Source organism: Salvelinus fontinalis, chromosome 4 (assembly GCF_029448725.1).
Source record: "Salvelinus fontinalis isolate EN_2023a chromosome 4, ASM2944872v1, whole genome shotgun sequence".
Taxonomy (NCBI): Eukaryota; Metazoa; Chordata; class Actinopteri; order Salmoniformes; family Salmonidae; genus Salvelinus; species Salvelinus fontinalis.
This window is the reverse complement of record NC_074668.1, coordinates 15,869,431-15,886,648: the sequence shown is the minus strand read 5'-3', so window position 1 is coordinate 15,886,648 and position 17,218 is coordinate 15,869,431. Positions and strand designations below refer to the sequence as shown.

At 43.0% G+C, this 17,218-nt stretch overlaps 1 protein-coding gene across 3 annotated transcripts in view; it reads right to left on the bottom strand.

Annotated features, from left to right (window-relative positions):
• The window catches only part of LOC129853160 (disabled homolog 2-interacting protein-like), a 106,148-nt gene that overhangs the window by 83,480 nt on the left and 5,450 nt on the right, over positions 1–17,218 (bottom strand). The gene's annotated exons all lie outside the window — the stretch shown is intronic.

Sequence of the window (17,218 nt, the reverse complement as noted above, 5' to 3'; positions counted from 1 at the left end):
CACCAGGAATGCACAATCCCTCCATCAGTGCTCAGACTGTCCGCAATAGGCTGAGAGAGGCTGTGCTGAGGGCTTGTAGGCCTGTTGTAAGGCAGGTCCTCACCAGACGTCACCGGCAACAACGTCGCCTATGGGCACAAACCCACCGTCGCTGGACCAGACAGGACTGGCAAAAAGTGCTCTTCACTGACGAGTCTCGGTTTTGTCTCACCAGGGGTGATGGTCGGATTGGCGTTTATTGTCGAAGGAATGAGCGTTACACCGAGGCCTGTACTCTGGAGCGGGATCGATTTGGAGGTGGAGGGTCCGTCATGGTCTGGGGCGGTGTGTCACAGCATCATTGGACTGAGCTTGTTGTCATTGCAGGCGATCTCAACGCTGTGCGTTAAAGGGAAGACATCCTCCTCCCTCATGTGGTACCCTACCTGCAAGCTCATCCTGACATGACCCTCCAGCATGACAATACCACCAGCCATACTGCTCGTTCTGTGCGTGATATCCTACAAGACAGGAATGTCAGTGTTCTGCCATGGCCAGCGAAGAGCCCGAATCTCAATCCCATTGAGCACGTCTGGGACCTGTTGGATCGGAGGGTGAGGGCTAGGGCCATTCCCCCCAGAAATGTCCGGGAACTTGCAGGTGCCTTGGTGGAAGAGTGGGGTAACATCTCACAGCAAGAACTGGCAAATCTGGTGCAGTCCATGAGGAGGAGATGCACTGCAGTGCTAAATGCAGCTGGTGGCCACACCAGATACTGACTGTTACTTTTGATTTTGACCCCACCTTTGTTCACAAACACATTATTCCATTTCTGTTAGTTACATGTCTGTGGAACTTGTTCAGTTTATGTCTCAGTTGTTTAATCTTATTATGTTCCTAAGTTTGCTGAAAATAAACGCAGTTGACAGTGAGAGGACGTTTCTTTTTTTGCTGAGTTTACAAACCAAGGAATGTATTCTAATTAAAAAATGACATTTAAAAAGTAGCTTATTATTGAAGTAAAACATAACAAATAGGATGACTGATTAATTCTTCACTCAACACTTATCCTAATGAATGTGAGGCTTCAAACTACTGCTAAGAGTATCATGACAGAAAAGGCTTCAAAAGAAATAATCTAAAAAGAGAAACCCCTCTTTCTCCAATCTGACAAAGTCATTCAACAACCCGCAGCAATGACACATTTGATCAAAAATAAACATACTTAGAACACACATGTAATACATTTAAGTGGTAACTGAAATATGCCAGCTATGCAGTCAGACATTACGTACAGCAATCCTTTCATTATTCGTCCAACAGTCCCACCAGCCAGCAAGCAGAGATCTCTGTGCAATATTCATGTACACTGACAGTTTAGTCCCTTGAGCCTGCAACCTCAGGGCAGTATGGATTGGGGATTAAGCTAAGCATAGTAAAGGGATGGACACCATTTGTGTGGCTGTTAACCTGTATATCACCTCAGTATGTGTAAGCATTGAAAATGGATCCACAGAATTGTGTCAGGTTTCCATCCAAACTTTTTATGCGAGTAAAGTTTTTTTTTTTTCTTCTTTTTTTTCCACCTTTATTTAACCAGGTAGGCTAGTTGAGAACAAGTTCTCATTTGCAACTGCGACCTGGCCAAGATAAAGCATAGCAGTGTGAACAGACAACAACACAGAGTTACACATGGAGTAAACAATAGACAAGTCAATAACATGGTAGAAAAAAGAGAATCTATATACAATGTGTGCAAAAGGCATGAGGTAGGCAATAAATCGAATAATTACAATTTAGCAGATTAACACTGGAGTGATAAATCATCAGATGATCATGTGCAAGAAGAGATACTGGTGTGCAGAAAAGTAAAATAAATAAAAGCAGTATGGTGGTGAGGTAGGTAAATTGGGTGGGTAGTTTACAGATGGACTATGTACAGCTGCAGCGATCGCTTAGCTGCTCGGATAGCAGATTTTTTAAGTTGTTGAGGGAGATAAAAGTCTCCAACTTCAGAGATTTTTGCAATTCGTTCCAGTCGCAGGCAGCAGAGAACTGGAAGGAAAGGCGTCCAAATGAGGTTTTGGCTTTAGGGATGATCAGTGAGATACACCTGCTGGAGCGCGTGCTACGGGTGGGTGTAGCCATCGTGACCAGTGAACTGAGATAATGCGGCACTTTGCCTAGCATAGCCTTGTAGATGACCTGGAGCCAGTGGGTCTGACAACGAACATGTAGCGAGGGCCAGCCGACTAGGGCATACAGGTCGCAGTGGTGGGTCGTATAAAGTACATGTCGGATAAAAGAATGTAACGACGGGCCTGATGGAAACAGCAAATTTGTCAGTAAACTTTCCAAACGTGTACAAGATAAATAAGATAGACAAGGTGGGATCTTTTTGTGTCGGGAAAATGTATTATGCAAGAAAGTGCGGTGGAAACGGCTTTATGCACAAATATTGATATAATAACCATCATATCAAAGTAAACTTGGAGTCACGTGATGACATGTTGTGTGGTCCTCCCACTAGACTCTTTGGTAAAACATGCACTTTTTTAGGCTACAGATTAAATAAATTATGAACTTCACAGGGTGGTGAAAGTGCACGGTGATGAGCTTGATGCTCCTTTCCAATAAATATCGAGGGTCTTATTCTGGTGACATGATAATCAATGCTTGGCTGCTGTTTGACAAATCAAAATAATCTCGCTCATTTTGTCCATAATAATCTCATCATGTAGGTAGCCTACTCGCACTTTATCTGTTGGCTAGAGGGCACGTTTCAAAACCAGAGTGAGCACATTCACTATATAAATGCACATTTCTTCCTGACAAAACCATCAGTAGAGTTGAAAATGCGATGGAAACCCATTTAACGTAACTTTTAAAAAAACTAAATTCAGTAGATGGGAATTTAACCGCAAAAGTTATTTTGATGTTCACCATGTCAGCACGCACAGCCTTTTATCCGTAACAAGTCAATTTAATGGAAAGCGGTGGGAAAATGCACAATTGTTTTTAAGCAGATTTTGGAATATTCACATGAAAACCTGTCACCAATTAGATGGAAACCTAGCTAATATGCTAGATTTAGAGATGAAGTCAATAATCTCAGTGGGTCACGGTGTTGTGATTACCAGACGAGTGACGTAGCCGACTGATCCCGATTCAGGGCTTTCACACAACAGGAGGCCAACATACAAAGCCTTGCCAGCAGTATTCTAAAGGTTTTATGAACACCTCTGCACAGGATGTCTACTGAGTCATGCAAGGGCAGATTATTGTGATTATGAAGACTCCCTCAGGGCACAGTGTGCAATGGGGATTAAGCTAAACATAGTAAAGGGATGGACACAATTTGTGCGGCTGGTATCCTGTATATCACCTCAGTATGTGTAAGCATTGAAAATGTATCCACAGGATTTTGGAGGCCAACATACAATGCCCTGCCAGCGGTATTCTAAAAGGTGTTCTGTACAGTGCTTCACTTGTATTAATTCTATCATGCAGATTTTATGAACACCTCTGCACAGGACATCTACTGAGTCATGCAAGGGCAGAGATCACTGTTATTATCTTCATGTCATGAGAGAGGAGAGCATGTATCTTGAACATCCTCTTAGGCCCTGTGACAATCACTAAGAGCAGGTCAGAACTTGCCCAAGAAAAAACACTTTAATTTCCTGTTTCCAGCATAATCTGAGGATGAACACAACCCATGTTTCCAATCCACGGGACAAGCTATGTTCATGCAGCCTCCAATCAATACAGTCGTAAAATAGATTGAACTCTCTCTTATAGCAACATTGAGACAGACAGTGTTTTTCCGGATTGGAAACACTGAATAACCTCGAGACAATTTTCTCTGAATTAGTCCAACTGTCTCAAAGTAGAATTGCATTGTGCCGAGTATGTTGATGGTTTTGTTGTTGCTACAAAGTGCCTCATTCTAATTAGGCTGCAGACTTCATCAAAACAGAGGAGAAACAATAACAATCATGTCTGTGCATTTTCTTTACATCAATCAACGTTTAATAAAAACATTTATTTTTTAATCTGAACAAAATGTTTGAGTGCCTAAGAGTATTTCCCCCTCAATCCCTCCCCCTTAACAATGTCAGTTGCCAAAACAACTCATAGTAAAAACATAATTTCAATCAAGATAACTTGGCTTACTTTCCCCAAGTGATTTAAAACACATCCAGTCAATGTGTTTGTGTCTGCAAAAGAACAGGGTCCAGAAAACACACTGGTGTGCTGTTTTGTCAGCGCTCAAATCCACTTCCCACAACAGTCTGAGCGAACAGATCTTTAAAAAAAACATCTGGAGAAGTTTGGGCTGACCCAATTCCACCCCAGACACAACTTTGACTAAAAACTCTATAAAAAGTAATGCGTTCATGTAGGCCTATATACACAAAAGTATGTGGACACCCACTCAAATTAGTGGATTCTGCTATTTCAGCCACATCCTTTGCTGACAGGTGTATAAAATCGAGCACACAGTCATGGAATTCCCATAGACAAAGATTGGCAGTCGAATGGCCTTATTGAAGAGCTCAGTGACTTTCAACATGGCACCGTCATAGGTCGTCACATTTCTGCCCTGCTAGTAGAGGTCGACCGATTATGATTTTTCCATGCCGATACCGATTATTGGAGGACCAAAAAAAGCAGATAACGATTAAAATCAGCCACTTTTTATTTATTTATACATATTTGTAATAAATGACAATTACAACAATACTGAATGAACAATTATTTTAACTTAATATAATAGATAAATAAAAATCTATTTGGAACGCCGACTGTGAGCCAGGCCTAATCGCCCAACATCAGTGCCCAACCTCACTAATGCTCGTGGCTGAATGGAAGCAAGTCCCCACAGCAATGTTCCAAAATCTAGTGGAATGCCTCCCAGAAGAGTGGAGGCTATTATAGCAGCAAAAGGGGGGACCAACTCCATATTAATGCCCATGATTTTGGAATGAGATGTTCGACGAGCAGGTGCCCACATACTTCTGGTCATGTAGTGTATATGTGCAATTATGCATCTAGGTCTACTGTCTATACATAAGTGCTGCAAAAATACATGTTTATTTTTTGCATGCCTACAGCATTGCATAGATCATTGAGAGACAATTGCTGTCATCGTTCAAACCCGGGACTGCAAAGCGAGTCTCCAGTGATCACAGTCTAGGGTTTCTCTTTGCCTTAATTTCATTTAATTTCTTAGACTAGTGCAACCCACATTCTGCAGCTTTGTAATCTCACAAATATGCATCGCTGAAAGAATGTTCCAACAACCTCCAGCCCCTGAAAAATCTCTGCCATGCTGCAAGCAGTTTAGAGGACACATGAAACCTTGACAGGGGCAGGTTTCAGTTAGTTGTTTTCCCCCCTTCATAAATGCAATTCATGCCTCTGGAGAGGGTGGTAATGCAGCTGTGATAGGATCTAACCCTTTTGGAATCCTAGCCCTCTTAGGCATGTCACATACGCTCAGTCACCCACCCCTCAGTCTGGTCTGCTCCTTCATACAGTACCTAGTGCTGCTCCCTCCCACCTGCGCCCACCCGCTGCCGTGAGAGGCTTCTCTGTGAAAAGCCTGGGGGCTGTGAATTCTCCAATTCTCCACAGCTCTGCTCTTCCAAAAACAAGAGTAATCTCTGGAGCTCTCTCAAATCAGCAGTGTTCCAAAACCTGTCGTTGTTTAAAGCCAAGGCCAGGCCAGAAATACAGGCAGAGGTGTTTCACGCCAGGCTCCGGAAAATGTCTCATGAGCAGGAAACAGAGGTCTGGGTGACCTACTTGAGTCTGCATGCTGTTCCCATCTTTTTGTAGTCGTCCATATGACCAATGTGAGATATTGGGTCATACAAAAATATATACACAGGCCAGTTTATTAGGTACACCCATCTAGTAGTGGGTCGGACCACCCTTTGCCTCCAGAACAGCGGTACATTCATGCTGCGAACAGCCTGTTCCATCTCATCCCACAGATGCTCTATTGGGTTGAGGTCTTGGGACTGTGCAGACTGTGCTTCCCACTCAAGTAAACTGAACTCACGGTCATATTCCAGGCAATGTTTTTCCACTCCTCAATTGTCCTCAAATGTTGGTGATCGCGTGCCCACTGGAGCCGCTTCTTCTTGTTTCTAGCTGAGAGGTGTGGAACCCGGTGTGGTCGTCTGATGCAATAACCCATCCGTGACAAGGATCAACTAGTTGTGCGTTCCAAGATGCCGTTCTGCACACAACTGTTGTACCGCCATTATTTGTTGGTTAGTTGCCCGCCTGTAAGCTTACACAATTCTTGCCATTGTCCTTTCGACCGCTCTCGTCAAAGAGCTGTTTTCACCCACAGGACTGCCGCTGACCGGATGTTTTTTGTTTGACACACCATTCTCGGTAAACCCTAGATACTGGTGCGTGAAAAGCCCAGGGGGGCATCCGTTTCTGAGATACTGGATCCGGCTCACTTGGCACCGACGATTATACCAAGCTCAAAGTCGCTTAGGTCACTTGCTTTGCCCATTCTAACGTTCAATCAAACAGTAACTGAATGCCTCACTGACTGTCTGCCGGCGTTATATAAAAAGCCATGGCCATGTGACTCTCTGTCTGTAGGAGCGATCAATTTCTGTGACCGGGGTGGTGTACCTAACTGTCCGATGAGTGTATATACATACACACAATACATGCAGTAGAACTGAACTCTTAGAACGCCAAACATAGCATTGGCCTACCCTCAAAACCTTCACTGTTGGCTTTCAAATCCCAGTTTTGGTTGTGGAGAAGGTTCTACTTGAGACTGGTCCTCACCACTACAGTGAAGGATATCTTTATACTCAAAGAAAACTAGTGATACCAGATAAAGGATTGTTCTAAACACCCTAAATCAGCGTATTACTCCACCCAGCTCTGGTCAACAAAAACTTTGCCAAAACTTCAGTGCCAATTCCAGGTCTTGTGCTCTGCATTGGCTTTCATCTAGAGCTGGGCGATATAAGGAAAACATCCATATCACCATAAATGGACTCAATTATCACAATAACGATCAATCGAAGGATAAAAAAATAACATTAATGTGCACCAGTTACAAAAAAATATATATTCAGTACCAGTCAAAAGTTTGACTGGTACTTTATATATATGAAGCTGACAGAGAATGCCACGAGATTGCAAGCTGTCATCAAGGAAAAGGGTGGCTACTTTGAAGAATCTCAAATATAAAATATATTTTCTTGGTTACTAAATGATTCCATATGTGTTTCATAGTTTTGATGTCTTCACTATTATTCGACAAATGTAGAAAAACAGTAAAAATAAAGAAAAACCCTTGAATGTGTAGGTGTGTCCAAACTTTTGACTAGTACTTAAAAAAATATATATATATATACACTGCTCAAAAAAATAAAGGGAACACTTAAACAACACAATGTAACTCCAAGTCAATCACACTTCTGTGAAATCAAACTGTCCACTTAGGAAGCAACACTGATTGACAATAAATTTCACATGCTGATGTGCAAATGGAATAGACAAAAGGTGGAAATTATAGGCAATTAGTAAGACACCCCCAAAAAAGGAGTGGTTCTGCAGGTGGTGACCACAGACCACTTCTTAGTTCCTATGCTTCCTGGCTGATGTTTTGGTCACTTTTGAATAGTGGCGGTGCTCTCACTCTAGTGGTCGCATGAGACGGAGTCTACAGCCCACACAAGTGGCTTAGGTAGTGCAGTTCATCCAGGATGGCACATCAATGCGAGCTGTGGCAAAAAGGTTTGCTGTGTCTGTCAGCGTAGTGTCCAGAGCATGGAGGCGCTACCAGGAGACAGGCCAGTACATCAGGAGATGTGGAGGAGGCCGTAGGAGGGCAACAACCCAGCAGCAGGACCTCTACCTCCACCTTTGTGCAAGGAGGTGCACTGCCAGAGCCCTGCAAAATGACCTCCAGCAGGCCACAAATGTGCATGTGTCTGCTCAAACGGTCAGAAACAGACTCCATGAGGGTGGTATGAGGGCCCGACGTCCACAGGTGGGGGTTGTGCTTACAGCCCAACACCGTGCAGGACGTTTGGCATTTGCCAGAGAACACCAAGATTGGCAAATTCGCCACTGGCGCCCTGTGCTCTTCACAGATGAAAGCAGGTTCACACTGAGCACATGAGCACATGTGACAGACGTGACAGAGTCTGGAGACGCCGTGGAGAACGTTCTGCTGCCTGCAACATCCTCCAGCATGACCGGTTTGGCGATGGGTCAGTCATGGTGTGGGGTGGCATTTCTTTGTGGGGCCGCACAGCCCTCCATGTGCTCGCCAGAGGTAGCATGACTGCCAATAGGTACCGAGATGAGATCCTCAGACCCCTTGTGAGACCATATGCTGACACATGCACATTTGTGGCCTGCTGGAGGTCATTTGCAGGGCTCTGGCAGTGCACGTCCTTGCACAAAGGCGGAGGTAGCGGTCCTGCTGCTGGGTTGTTGCCCTCCTACGGCCTCCTCCACGTCTCCTGATGTACTGGCCTGTCTTCTGGTAGCGCCTCCATGCTCTGGACACTACGCTGACAGACACAGCAAACCGTTTTGCCACAGCTCGCATTGATGTGCCATCCTGGATGAACTGCACTACCTGAGCCACTTGTGTGGGTTGTAGACTCCGTCTCATGCTATCACTAGAGTGAGAGCACCACCAGCATTCAAAAGTGACCAAAACATCAGCCAGGAAGCATAGGAACTGAGAAGTGGTCTGTGGTCACCACCTGCAGAATTACTCCGTTTTTGGGGGTGTCTTGCTAATTGCCTATAATTTCCACCTTTTGTCTATTCCATTTGCAAAACAACATATGAAATTTATTGTCAATCAGTGTTGCTTCCTAAGTGGACTATTTGATTTCACAGAAGTGTGATTGACTTGGAGTTACATTGTGTTGTTTAAGTGTTCCCTTTATTTTTTTGAGCAGTGTATATATATTTCACCTTTATTTAACCAGGTAGGCCAGTTCAGAACAAGTTCTCATTTACAATCGCGACCTGGCCAAGATAAAGCAAAGCAGTGCGACACAAACAACAACACAGTTACACATAGAATAAACAAACATACAGTCAATAACACAATATACTTCTTTTCTATGTACAGTGTGTGCAAATGAGGTATGATAAGGGAGGTGAGGCAATAAATAGGCCATAGTGGCGAAATAATTACAATTTAAACACTGGAGTGATAGATGTGCAGAAGATGAATGTGCAAGTAGAGATACTGGGGTGCAAAGGAGCAAAGAATAAAAATAACAGTATGGGGATGAGGTAGTTAGATGGGCTATTTACAGATAGGCTATGTACAGGTGCAGGGATCTGTGAGCTGCTCGGACAGCTGGTGCTTAAAGTTAGTGAGGGAGATATGAATCTCCAGCTTCAGTGATTTGTGCAGTTCGTTCCAGTCATTGGCAGCAGAGAACTGGAAGGAAAGGCGGCCAAAGGAGGAATTGGCTATGGGGGTGACCAGTGAAATATTCCGTGCTGGAGCCCGTGCTACGGGTGGGTGCCGCTATGGTGACCAGTGAGCTGAGATAAGGCGGGGCTTTACCTAGCAACGACTTATAGATGACCTGGAGCCAGTGGGTTTGGCGACGAATATGAAGCGAGGGCCAACCAACGAGAGCATACAGGTCGTAGTGGTGGGTAGTATATGGGGCTTTGGTGACAAAACGGATGGCACTGTGATAGCAAATTGGATGCAGTCTGAGTAGAGTGTTGGAGGCTATTTTGTAAATGACATCGCCGAAGTCAAGGATCGGCAGGATAGTCAGTTTTACGAGGGTATGTTTGGCAGCATGAGTGAAGGATGCTTTGTTACAAAATAGGAAGCCGAGTCTAGATTTAATTTGGGATTGGAGATGCTTAATGTGAGTCTGGAAGGAGAGTTTACAGTCTAACCAGATACCTAAGTATTTGTAGTTGTCCACATATTCTAAGTCAGAACCGTCCAGAGTAGTGATGCTGGATGGGCGGGAAGGTGCGGGCAGCAATCGGTTGAAGAGCATGCATTTAATTGTACTTGCATTTAAGAGCAGTTGGATGCCACGGAAGGAGAGTTGTATGGCATTGAAGCTCGTCTGGAGGTTAGTTAACACAGTGTTCAAAGAAGGGCCAGAGGTATACAGAACGGTGTCGTCTGCGTAGAGGTGGATCAGAGAATCACCAGCCGCAAGTGCAACATCATTGACGTATACAGAGAAAAGAGTCGGCCCGAGAATTGAACATTGTGGCACCCCCATAGAGACTGCCAGAGGTCCGGACAACAGGCTCTCCGACTTGACACACTGAACTCTGTCTGAGAATTAGTTGGTGAATCAGGCGTGGCAGTCACTTGAGAAACCAAGGCTGTCGAATCTGCCGATAAGAATGTGGTGATTGAAAGAGTCGAAAGCCTTGGCCAGGTCGATGAATACAGCTGCACAGTACTGTCTCTTATCAATGGTGGTTATGATATCGTTTAGGACCATGAGCGTGGCTGAGGTGCACCCATGACCAGCTCGGGAAACCAGATTGCATAGTGGAGAAGGTACGGTGGGTTTCGAAATGGTCGGTGATCTGTGTTTGTTAACTTGGCTTTCGAAGACCTTACAAAGGCAGGGTAGGATGGATATAGGTCTGTAGCAGTTTGGCTCTAGAGTGTCTCCCCTTTGAAGAGGGGGATGACCGCGGCAGCTTTCCAATCTTTGGGGATCTCAGACGATACGAAAGAGAGGTTGAACAGGCTAGTAATAGGGGTTGCAACAATTTCGGGTGATAATTTTACAAAGAGAGGGTCCAGATTGTCTAGCCCTGCTGATTTGTAGGGGTCCAGATTTTGCAGCTCTTTCAGAACATCAGTTATCTGGAGAAATGGGGAAAGATTGGGCAAGTTGCTGTTGGGGGGGGGGGGGGGGGGGGGGGCTGGGGTGCAGGGTAGCAGTAGAAAAATGCTTATTGAAATTCTCAATTATTGTGGATTTATCGGTGGTGACAGTGTTTCCTAGCCTTAGTGGAGTGGGCAGCTGGGAGGAGGTGCTCTTATTCTGTGTCCCAGAACTTTTTGGAGGTTGTGCTGCAGGATGCAAATTTCTGTTTGAAAAAGCTAGCCTTTGCTTTCCTAACTGCCTGTGTATATTGGTTCCTAACTACCCTGAAAAGTTGCATATCACGGAGGCTATTCGATGCTAATGCCGTACGCCACAGGATGCTTTTGTGCTGGTCAAGGGCAGTCAGGTCTGGAGTGAACCATGGGCTATATCTGTTTCTGGTTCAACATTTTTTGAATGGGGCAAGCTTATTTATGATTGTGAGATAATCACTATTAAATGAATAACAAGGCATCTTCTACTGACGGAATGAGGTCAAAATCCTTCCAGGATACCTGGGCCAGGTCGATTAGAAAGGCCTTCTCGCTGAAGTGTTTTAGGGAGCGTTTGACAGTGATGAGTGGTGGTCGTTTGACCGCAGACCCATTACGAACGCAAGCAATGAGGCAGTGATCGCTGAGATCCTGGTTGAAGACAGCAGAGGTGTATTTGGAGGGCAGGTTGGTTAGGATGATATCTATGAGGGTGCCTGTGTTTACAGATTTGGGGTTGTACCTGGTGGGTTCATTGATAATTTATGTGAGATTGAGGGCATCAAGCTTAGATTGTAGGATGGTTAAGCATGTACCAGTTTAGGTCACCTAACAGCACGAGCTCTGAAGATAGATGGGGGGCAATCAATTCACATATGGTGTCCAGGGCACAGCTGGGGGCAGAAGGTGGTCTATAGCAAGCAGCAACAGTAAGAGACTTGTTTCTGGAAAGGTGGATTTTTAAAAGTAGAAGCTCAAATTGTTTGGGCACAGACCTGGATAGTAAGACGGAACTCTGTAGGCTATCTCTGCAGTAGAGTGCAACTCCGCCCCCTTTGGCAGTTCTATCTTGTCGGAAAATGTTATAGTTAGGGGTGGAAATGTCAAGGTTTTTGGTGGCCTTCCTAAACCAGGATTAAGACACAGCTAGGACATCTGGGTTGGCAGAGTTTGCTAAAGCAGTGAATAAAACTAACTTTGGGCAGAGGCTTCTAATGTTAACATGCATGAAACCAAGGCTTTTACGGTTACTGTAGCCAAAGATTATGCTTTATACCCTTGTCACAATAACTCCTCCCTGGCATTTTAATTCGTTGTCATGTCAAACACTGCATTAAAAGTGCCCACTATTTTATTTTAACTATATTAGAATGATTATTCTATTTCCAAGATTCCAAAAGTTCATCCAAGTATTTTACTCTAAAATCACAAGTCAAATTGCAAAATGAGGTTAAAAATAAGGCTTAGATTGTTTGCCCATATCATGCAGCCCTACGTGGCAGTGTGGAAATGATCTCAAAAGAGTGCACAAAAGCAGAAATGGATGGAAATGCAGGAAATTATTTTAGGTTGAAATTGAATTGAACAGTATAAAACAATCAGAATGGAGAAAGACCCATTGAAATCCCTTAGAATGTATGTGTTGCCACCCTAGGGTCATGCACTACTCATAAAGCACATTTTAAATTTGTATTATTCAAAAACATAAAAAGGCCGTCATCCCGTCCATTTTTTTATGTAATATGACATTTTGCCCATATCGCCCAGCCCTAAGACTTAGGCTACAACATTTCAAACTTCACATTCCTTTAGTAAAGGCTACTTATCGTTATTATCCATATCAGTAGAATGTCCTCGATAAATGATTAGTTCGGTCAGTATCGATCATTTTCTGTTTATTGTCCCAGCTCTACTTTCATCAGGATTAGCAATCCTATCAATAGCATGCTGACTGTGTGTCTATATGTAAAGATTAGGATTGCAACGTTTCAGAAAGATCCAGAGAACTGGGAATGTTTTCCGGAATTTTACAACCCTAGTAAAGATTGAGATTGTCATAATTTATCATCCAAGCGACATTGTTTGAGCACATAGAGGAATCTAGGAGTGAGTGAACGTGGCAAATGAATGGAAAGATGGGTTTCCCTCTGGAGAACGGGGTGGGAAAAGGAGTGGATAATAAGCAGTGTTGTGTACGTTCTCTCTAGATGGACCTTCTCAATCCAGTTGGTGGTAAACTGGGAAGGAACTGTTGTTTCTGCAGGCAGTGTGACTCTGAGCCATTGTACATTGACGAGAGAAGTCTAGAGACACAAAATGCAATCACTAGACAAGGTGTACAGCATCCAACCAGGTCTGAAATACTTTTAAGCCAAACATTCTTCACAGCACGATGCAAACAGCAAAAACACAACACAAAAACCATCCTCATGCTGCATGTTTTCACTCAAGTTTACTGGCTATTACAGCCCTGCCACATTTCTGTGTCTGTTTTAGTGTATTGAAATGTGACTCCTGATGGAGAATTATACAATTCAAATTCACACTGACTGCTTGCTGACTTAGACCTATACAGTACAACACATTCTGCCAAAAAGAACTTCACTTTGGTGACTTATGGGTGGTGAAGTCACAACTTGGCATGATTGAAGAGCTACCGGCTGGCATTTCTATACTGGCGTTACCATGGCAGCAAACTATATTTTTTACATCTAGATTGAAAATATACAAATCAACTCAAAATGGTATTGGTCACATGCGCAAAATACAACAGGGTGTAGACTACAGTGAAATGCTTACTTACAAGCCCGTTCCCAACAATGCAGAGTTAAAAAGACAAATATTTGCTAAATGAAAAATAAAATAGTAACACAAAAACAATAATGAGGCTATATACAAGGAGTACCAGTACCGAGTCAATGTGGAGGGCTACATTCAAAAGCATAGTTGACTCTCTGGAGTTTTGTGATTGGAATGTACAGTACCTGTGGATTGCACTGCAATGTGCGTCCGTCTTCCACAAAGAGCACAAAGCAATGAAGGGACTCCCTGGAGAGATACAGTCTTTTTCTCTCTCTCTCTCTCAGCAAAAGATCACAGCTGGTAAAGGTGTAAGGATGAGGGAAAACTTCAGACATACTTTTTCTCACTCCAAAGAAAGAGTGACTTTGATCCTTTCCTCTGAAAGCTAAACAGTAAGTTAGAGACATCCACAATGGCCCGGCCGTTTCCTCCTTCTCTCAACTCAAAGAGAGGTCACAAAGTCAAGACTGCCTCTCCGAGGTGTCTCTTCCAAGAGTAAAGAAAACAATATAAATGAGGCATTCTTTTGTTCAGAAGCTTTTTGGGTACTGGGTTACAACAATACTCGCTCTCCCTTTTTCTCTCTGTGGCATTCAGGGGAACAAGCACTGCAGAGAGCTACATTGTTGGCTTAGAGTAGCCAATCAGAGGGCACGGTATATAGGGAGTGAGGCTACAGTAGGTAGCTGGAGTCAGATCTGAGAAGGCAGGCTTCATAAGCCTTATGAAATGTGCTTCAAAAGAGGCATAGTGAAATGTATCATATTATCACTCACGTACGGGAAAAATAATATGGCTTTGAAAGTATGGCCTTGTTATGAGGTTGTTGTTTTTTTCATCTGTGATTTATCTCTGCCATAGCCGGCCGCTGTTTCTTGAACAACGGTGTCCTTGGCCTACAAAGAGGGGTAATACTGTTCTGAATTTATGCAAAATACTTTCTCTCTCTCTATGCTATATGCTGTTCCACTGTATGTTCTCAACTCATCGCTATGAGTCTATCATTGTGTGGTGCACTCCAGCCCATTGGCCTGACTAGCTGTGCAAGACAGAACTTCCTGAGTGGAGAGGACTATAGAAACAACAGTGAGGACTGGGCAGGGGATTAATACAGCTGTTTTTTCACAGACAAAGACACTTGTGTGCAGCATGTGAGGTCAGCAAATTGCCCTGGCGTATGACAGCCAGCTGAGCCAAGTTCCTCTCCGAAGGAATTCGGACTTCAAATGTCACAAGCCCACACACTTTAACATGTTTATGTGTATATGTCAAAGATGGAGCACGAGATCTACAGTGAAGGGACATTTGCTTATTGTCTTCTCCTTGTCAGCTCAACATTTAACCACAGTGGCTCAACAGGTGGAGTTTAAAGAATAGAAAAAGAGAACTAGTGTGTCAAATACTTCACACCATTTAGTCAAACCATGTAGCCTAATTTAGTCAACATTTTATCTTTATTTTTATATATCTGACAACTAAATCAGTTACTCCACTCTAATACAACTGAGCTGAATAAAGGGACCCGTATCATTAAACCGCAAACATTTCATAGAAATGTAAAATCTCTCAAATCAGTACCTTGCTCTCAAGGTGAATTAAAGTGCAAAAGGCAACTGTCATCATGCCGATCAGTAAAACTACTGAAGCACATAGCAGGAGCATTGACAACTGAGCCTTGTTACTAGATTCAAAGACAATTTGATGAGTGACAGCCTCATGTTTCCACCTAAATGACATGGGAAGAGCTGGTGTCAGCTAGCCAACATACTTTCACCACTGTACAGGATAAAGTGGATTTAGAAACAAAAACTACCATTGCATAGACTAAAAAAGTTACAAATGAATCTTCAACATTTCTCAGTTTAAAGCTAGATTTAATGCACCTACGCAGTTCAACTCCGCAAAAAGTTGAGTCAAAAAGAAGTGCACCATTGTTCTGTCAATTCTCCCAATAAATTCAGAGGCAAGCACTTTGCCTTTCAAGAGGGCCAAAATGGACCCATTAAAATGTCATCCACAATCCTCAGCTTTAACTCAAAATGCATGAGCAAGCCGTACCACTTTTTTAAGGGGCACTGTAAATAATCCAATGCAAATAGACTTTCGAGATATTATTCTCTAACCTATATTAGAGTTCTTTGGTCACGGAAATAAGGCGGACACTTAATTGCCAATATGGCACCGACAGACATGGCAGTTCTGCTTCTAGCTCCTAATTCCACTTATGTACACTGGAGGCATTTTTCAATCTGGAGGGGGGACTCATCCCAAGCAGACAAGTTCTCCCATGCTAGAGGGGATAAAAACAAAACTGTTTCGCCTACTTGGTAAAATAAAAATAAAAAAACATGGGAGATTTTTAGTAAGCCGCCTTACAACACATTTTACAGTTTATAATTGTTTCACTGACATTTCAAAATCAGGCAACAGTGGTTAGATTATTTGGTTTTAAAGACATACTGTATCTAAATGTTGGCAGTGAATAGGACCATTCTTGTAACTAGGGAGACATCTAAATTGATGAACAAAAGGATGGGACCCAAGTATAATGCCACTGTGGGATGTTGGGTCTTTCTCCCCAACAGTAGAGTTAAGATCATCCCTCAAACTGCAATAACATGTCCACTATAGGCTATTGCCAATCCATCATTGCAACACAGTAAGAAAATGTTGACTATTTTCATGCTAAAGGAGATTATGTCCAATTTAATAATTATGTCATCAAGATTATGCTAACACCTTGTGTTAGATTTAGGCCTACTGCAGGTTGTCTGGAGCATGTCATCCCTTACTGTCAGAAAAACTAATGGTTCTGGATACTTAAGAGAATGATGAGCAAACACTATGTAAAATTAACTGTTGATATTTCAGCTCATTATTCATGAATATTTGAAGAGGAATTTCTGATTGTGTTTTTCAGCTGTTAGAGTAGAGGTAAAAAAGTCTCTTCCAGACCAGTATCTTTAGTACTGACAGTGAATCCTGCAAATGCTAATATCCTTCAATATCCTTTAATTATTCATCACACCAAAACATTGAATGCTCATAAAGCTAGAAATTCAAAAATATGTATTCAAATTAACCATAGGTCATGTTAAATAGAAAAATAGGCTGATGTCTTCATACTATTCTTTAGTTCGTAAGAGTTTAAGTAAATGTGTTGATCATATCAGAGCACTGACATGAAGATACTGGCAGTCATGAACAAAGAAGTGTCTAGGTTACTGACTGGTGCATCAGGGGGAGTATAGGGCCAGCACAACCCAGACAAGAGCCTAGAGGAAGACTGTCTGAGCACCAACACCAGGATGGGTGACTACTCTAATCCATGCTCGACTGTGTAGATACTAGATATTGGTTCAGCTCATTGAAGTACACTTAGTTGTAGGATTTAATAAGAGAACAGACTATATTTCCAAGGAAATGAAAGTTAGTGTGGTATTCTCATGACAAATTTGAAAATGGCACAGAGCCCGGCTAATAAAACTGAATAAATCCAAGTCAGCCAAGTGTGGCTGTGGAAATATTCAAAGTATTCCAAGTGGATTGCCATTT